This window comes from Arachis hypogaea, chromosome 20, assembly GCF_003086295.3.
Source record: "Arachis hypogaea cultivar Tifrunner chromosome 20, arahy.Tifrunner.gnm2.J5K5, whole genome shotgun sequence".
Classification (NCBI taxonomy): Eukaryota; Viridiplantae; Streptophyta; class Magnoliopsida; order Fabales; family Fabaceae; genus Arachis; species Arachis hypogaea.
The window spans coordinates 107,215,243-107,221,639 of record NC_092055.1 but is presented as its reverse complement, the minus strand read 5'-3'; the positions used below and the strand labels follow the sequence as shown (position 1 = coordinate 107,221,639).

The 6,397-nt window shown below is 38.9% G+C and overlaps 2 pseudogenes; both read right to left on the bottom strand.

Annotated features, from left to right (window-relative positions):
• Positions 1-2,285: 2,285 nt before the first annotated feature.
• Positions 2,286-3,032, bottom strand: LOC112786920 (mitochondrial adenine nucleotide transporter ADNT1-like; annotated as a pseudogene).
• The window catches only part of LOC112786107 (uncharacterized), a 42,821-nt pseudogene continuing 39,416 nt past the window's right edge, over positions 2,993-6,397 (bottom strand).

The window sequence follows — 6,397 nt, the reverse complement described above, 5'->3', positions numbered from 1 at the left end:
GAAAAATTACCACCACCTGCCAATGTAAAGGCAATCAGAAGCTTTCAGGGACATGCAGGATTCTACAGGAGGTTTATAAAGGATTTTTCAAAAATTGCAATACCTCTGAGCAATTTGCTAGCTGCTGACATGCCATTTGTATTTGACACAAAGTGTCTACAAGCGTTTGAAACCCTGAAAGCTAAGCTGGCCACAGCACCAGTCATCTCTGCACCAGACTAGACATTACCATTTGAACTAATGTGTGATGCTAGTGACCATGCCATTGGTGCAGTATTGGGACAGAGGCATAACAAGCTTCTGCACGTCATTTACTATGCTAGCCGTATTTTAAATGATGCACAGAAGAATTACACAACTATAGAAAAAGAGTTACTTGTAGTGGTTTATGCCATTGACAAGTTTAGATCCTATTTAGTAGGGTCAAAAGTGATTGTGTATACTGACCATGCTGCTCTTAAATACCTACTCACAAAGCAGGATTCAAAACCCATGCTCATAAGATGGGTGTTGCTTCTGCAAGAGTTTGATATAGAAATAAGAGACAGAAAAAGGGACAGAGAACCAGGTAGCCGATCACCTGTCCCGGATAGAACCAGTAGCAGGGGCGTCCCTCCCTCCTACTGAGATCTCTGAAACCTTTTCGAATGAGCAACTCTTCGCCATTCAGGAAGCACCACTACAAGAAAACACGTCTGTTGCCACGCTTTTTGAGCTACCGCCACGCTTTTGAAAGGGTGACCTATGAAAGGGTGGCGGTTGCTCTATTGCCACGCTTTTGGTGATCTATCGCCACGCTTTTTATTTTGCCACGCTTTTTACAGCTGGCCACCCGTTAAAGCGTGGCCATATGTGGGAGATAGGGCCACGCTTCAAAAGCGTGGCCATATGGGTAGAGATACGGCCACGCTTTTGAAGCGTGGCGATAGAGAGAGATACGGCCACGCTTTTAAAGCGTGGCGATAGGGAGAGATACGGCCACACTTTAAAAGCGTGGCGAAAGCCTTGTTAAATTAAAAAAAAATTCTTTTCCTTACTTGATCTTAATTACTACACAATATAAATTTTCAATCCTTTTTTATTACCAAATCTATAAATATAGTATGCAATTTTTATTGCAAGACAAATCAAACAATAATTAGTGACATAATTTTTGCTATAATTATTTTATACATTAATAAACTAATATTCAAATACAAAATAAATCTCGAGTTCAAATTCCAAAACTAAAAACGGTAGAAAAATACAGAAACAATACAACTTAAACACTAAGTCCTTTGTTGTTCTTTCTTCCTCTAGCCCTCTCAAACTTCCTTCCCTTAGATCGTACACAAGGCTTGGTATGGCTGTGAGGAACATCAGGACCAAGACCAAAATGTTTCACAGTTTCCCTGAAATGGCAAAATCAACAAGGGAACAAAAAACATGTTTAAGTTACAAAAGATAAAGTAAGACATAAGACAAGAAGAAGCAAGAGTGTAATACTCCAGAATCCCCAATTTTCGGCTGAATTAGGACATAGCAAAGCCAAACTTACAATCTGACTGGGCAGAACAAGTCCTTTTCCATCAACACATCATTTCTGATTATAGTAATCCATTGACTCCTCAGCAATTGGAAAGAATTGCAGCACATTTAACTTACCAAATATAAAAAAAACTGAGCAGCATAAAAGGAAAGATGGAGTAAATGTAAAGCAAGTTCATTAAATTTAGAAGAAAATGTTTAGATACTACTCACCTTCAAGAATAATAGAAGACTAGAAATCATCAACCTTGTTCATTCCAGCCTTACGACAACCACAACATTCTCAATATCTAACTTCAACCACGAGTATGTACTATGACAGAAAGAGATAACCAGTTGAAGTGGTGGGCAATTATGATCATCAAATGGAAAGCTAGCCACCTGAAGAGGGAATATTGCAGATGAAAGCAGCAGTTGGTTTGTAAAACAAATCTAAGTGCTAAAAAAACCTAAAACCCAAGTGAAACAGAAAGCTGACACATGTAGTCTAGGTGTTGGAAATTAATCAAGACATCTGCATAAACACTCCATTTCCTCGGAACATTTATGATCACATTAAAAGAAATAATGTTGTTAAGTAGAGTAATATTATATGGTCTAGTAATCAATAATTATTCCACGATTTCCCAGGATGAGAAACCACGTTAACAATATGGGCTATGATATGTAACACCTAAAAAAATAATAAATAAAATTATAACAACATGCATGGATTGGCTTCTCTAAAATGATACTCACACCTTCAATCTAAAGGTGCTTCAAAGGGGATAAGCAACAGTTTGGCCAACAGTTTCAGGTGCAACACCACATGCCAGGCGAGTTGTCACACTCAACTCAGAATCTTGCACTAGACCAAATGGATTGGATTTAACTAACCAATCTTTCAAAGACTTATAAACAGCAAAGTTTAGACCTACAATGGAACCTGGAAAATAGGAAAAACAATTAAAAATAAGAAAGCATTAATTCTAATAATAGCACTACAGCCACTACAGCAGGAGATGAGGGGGTGGAGAACTTTAGGGAGTTAATTATATCAGTTGCATGAATTGCCCAAGCACAATATTAAGATTTTTCATATTCGCCATTATGATCATGACTGTAATCATCAACTTTGTAAAGAAGTAAAAATGAAAAGATTACTCACAATTCCAATGACTAAAGGAAGCCAACCCTTATATAAAGCACGTGGGCCTTCTTCCCTAAGCACAGTTGTCAAAGCATGGAACATCCCTCTGTACTAGTAAGGGGACTTCTCTGTCTGCAAATACAACAAAAAGCATACTATAAATATTAAGAGCAGTAGAGCACAAAGAACACGAAGAAAACCAATGTTATATCTTCTCTCTATGTGATTTGCAAACCAAGCAATTGGTAAACAGAAAAATAAAGGTAAAGATGTACATGTACAGTTATCCTGCCTCGAACCATATCCATTGGATAAGTTGCAGACATGGCAATTATTCTAGCACATGCTCCAGCTCCAAGATGTAAAACAGGAGTCAGCTGAGATCCTCTGTCAAAATCATAAGAAAAACAGTTAGACAAACAGGATTTTATAACTGAACCCACCCCAGCCCCTTTCCTTTCTTTGATTGAGAAAAGTGCTACTTCTTATTAATTTTTATCGTTAAGTTTTTATAGGTACATCTGTAAAAATATCAATTAATGAGAAAGCAGTAACTGGATACCAAAACCTGCAATCCCTCTTACCCAACACCAAAAAACTAGATGGGGAAAGAAAACAATAAATACGGACATACCATTTCCAGTTTTTTGCTGATATAGCTGCAGTATAGATCTGAGAGAAAACAATAGTCAGTGAAACAGGACAGGGACACTTAAAAATATGTCAGATGCAATGAACAAAAAACTGAAACTTGTTAAATGAAACTGCTCCCTATATTCTGCAGTTCAAATCAGACACTACAAGAAACTTGGTGTATTACTAATTACTTACAATCGTTATTTGGATATACGTGAATAACCCCATCTTGCATTTCAAAGTTATGCTGCATTACAAAACAAATTAACATTCATTTAATCACAGAAGATAAAATTAGGATATCTACCTCTTCGATGATGGAAAAGTATAAAATAAATTCATAAAAATTCACATCAGACTTTCCTTCATGTGCATAAAAGAATGGTTGTGGGTTAGGCTTTGGAGTACTGGGGTCAGATATAACTTCTTTGTCCCATGGAGCAACCGCTTCTTTAAAAACATATCTTTTTCTCATTTCAAGGCACTCTTGAAGAACTACATAGACTTCCACAAACTGAAATCATTGCAGTTCATATAACAGTCCAGATTCTCTAATTAACCACCTAATTCAACTAAACTAAATTAGTTGAACTAAACAAGCTATTCTGAATGCTTGTTCTTTATAAACTAACAAATATTTAATTTAACCTTACCATCCTTTACATTGAGTAAAACCAAACAGAATGCTGATATCAATATATAGAAAAATTTTCTTAGGGCAAGAAAAAAAAGTAGGCTACAGTTTAGGGATTGTAAAAATATATAACAGCTAAAATATCAAAATTCAAAAGCTAAGATCACACAAAACAACATTCAAAATTAGGTATCCATTTTCAATTAACCAGGAAGGAACATGCGTGTTGAGCATGCGATTGACAGAGAGAACGAATCAGGGATTGAGATTCAATAGATCAAGACAGACAGAGAGCGAACAATTATTGCAAAAACGAAACAAGAAGCGAGCATTTGAAAGCGATTTAGAGGAAAATGAAAATGGAAAGGGAAAGCCCTAAAATAAAAAAATCAAGAAAATAAAAAAAATAGAAGCGTTGGAAGTGGAAAATCGATCATACCTTTGGAATCGGAGGGCTTAGAGGAGAAGAGATCATCGGGGAGATTCCCCTTGCCGTCGCCCATATTTGGTGTAGCTCGAAATTTAATTTGTGGACTTCGAACGTATGCACAGAGAGATCCAGAAGAAAGAATGGAAGAAGAACGAGAAAGAGAAAAAGAGTATAAAGACGAAGATGAAGATTAAGAAGATGAAGAAGATTGTGACACGATTAGGGTATAGAAGTGGTCTCAAAGGTGAAGGGAATGGGAGGAGCTCTTCCAGGGGTAGCCAGGGTGAAAGAGCGCGATGAGGAGGGTAGCTAGCTAGGGTGAAAGAGCGTCGTCAATGGGTTGGGGACCGGGTCATGGGCCGGGTCATTAGGGTTTTTTTAAAAAACTTTTTGGCCACATTTTGTAAGCGTGGCTGTAATGAAACCCTCTCGCCATGCTTTTAAAATGTCCCTGTCTCTCTCTATGGCCACGCTTTTGAAGTGTGGCAGAAAAAAACCTTTTGGCCACGCTTTTAAAGCGTGGCAAAATAGTACCAGGATATGGCCACGTTTTAAAAGCGTGGCCATAATGAAACCCTATCACCACGCTTTTAAAACGTTCCGCTTTCTCTCTATGGCGTGGCAGAAAAAAAATGTGGCCGTTTCTCTAATAAATGGCCACCCTTTCAAAAGCGTGGCCGTTGACCCTTTTCGCCACGTTTTTGAAGCGTGGCAAGAAAAAACGTGGCCAAATCTCTATTCAATCACCACCCTCATAAAAGCGTGGCAAAAAAAACGTGGCCATAGGCCATTTTTCTTGTAGTGCACCATGGTTTGTAGACAGGAAAGGGAAGAAGCATGAAAGGCTTCTCTCAATACAGAGTCAAATAAAACCCCCACATTCAAACTCTAAGTTTGGTGTTGGGAGGCCACAACCAAACTCTAAGTTTGGTGTTAAGAGGCATTCATCATGCTCTGAGTATCTGTGAGGCTCCATGAGAGCCCACTGTCAAGCTACTGACATTAAAGAAGGGCTTGTTGGGAGGCAACCCAATTTTACTTATCTATGTTAAATTTCTATTTTCCATTGTTATTTTATGATTTTTGTAGGTTGATGATCATGTGACGTCACAAAAATAATTGAAAAAGCAAAAACAAACTGAAAAACAGAATGAAAAATGGCACACCCTGGAGGAGAAGCCTACTGGCGTTTAAACGCCAGTAAAGGCAGCAGAATGGGCGTTAAACGCCCAGTCTGGCACCATTCTGGGCGTTTAACGCCAGAAATAGGCACCAGACTGGCGTTTAACGCCAGAAAAGGACAAGAAACTGGCGTTAAACGCCAGAAATGGGTAGCAACCTGGCATTTAACGCCAGGATTGGCAGCAGAGGGTGTTTTGCACGCCTAATTGGTGCAGGGATGAGAAATCCTTAACACCTCAGGATCTGTGGACCCCACAGGATCCCCACCAATCTCAACTCACTCTCTCTCACTTCTTCACACCTTTTCATAATACTCTTCCCAAAATAACCTATACCAATCACCTCCATTACTCCTCCAAAACCATCCTACAAACCACCTACACCCACCCACTCAAATTCAAACCATCACTCCTTCCTTTTCCACATCATAACCACCTAAAACCCCCCTTGGCCGAACAATTCACACACCTCCATCTCCCCTATCTCTTCTTCTTTTCCTCCTTTCTTTATTCTTTTGCTCGAGGACGAGCAAACCTTTTAAGTTTGGTGTGGAAAAGCTCAGCTTTTTTGTTTTTCCATAACCATTTATGGCACCTAAGGCCGGAGAAACCTCTAGAAAGAGGAAAGGAAAGGCAATTGCTTCCACCTTCGAGTCATGGGAGCTGGAGAGATTCATCTCAAAGGTCCATCAAGACCACCTCTATGAAGTTGTGGCCAAGACTCCTCATTGAAGAGAACAAGCCCATCACTAAGAAAATGATAGAGCAAACAAGAGAGCCCACTCATGGACCTCAACAAGAGCATGAGGAAATTTCTCATCATGAAATCCCTGGGATGCCTCAAGGGATGTATTTTACTC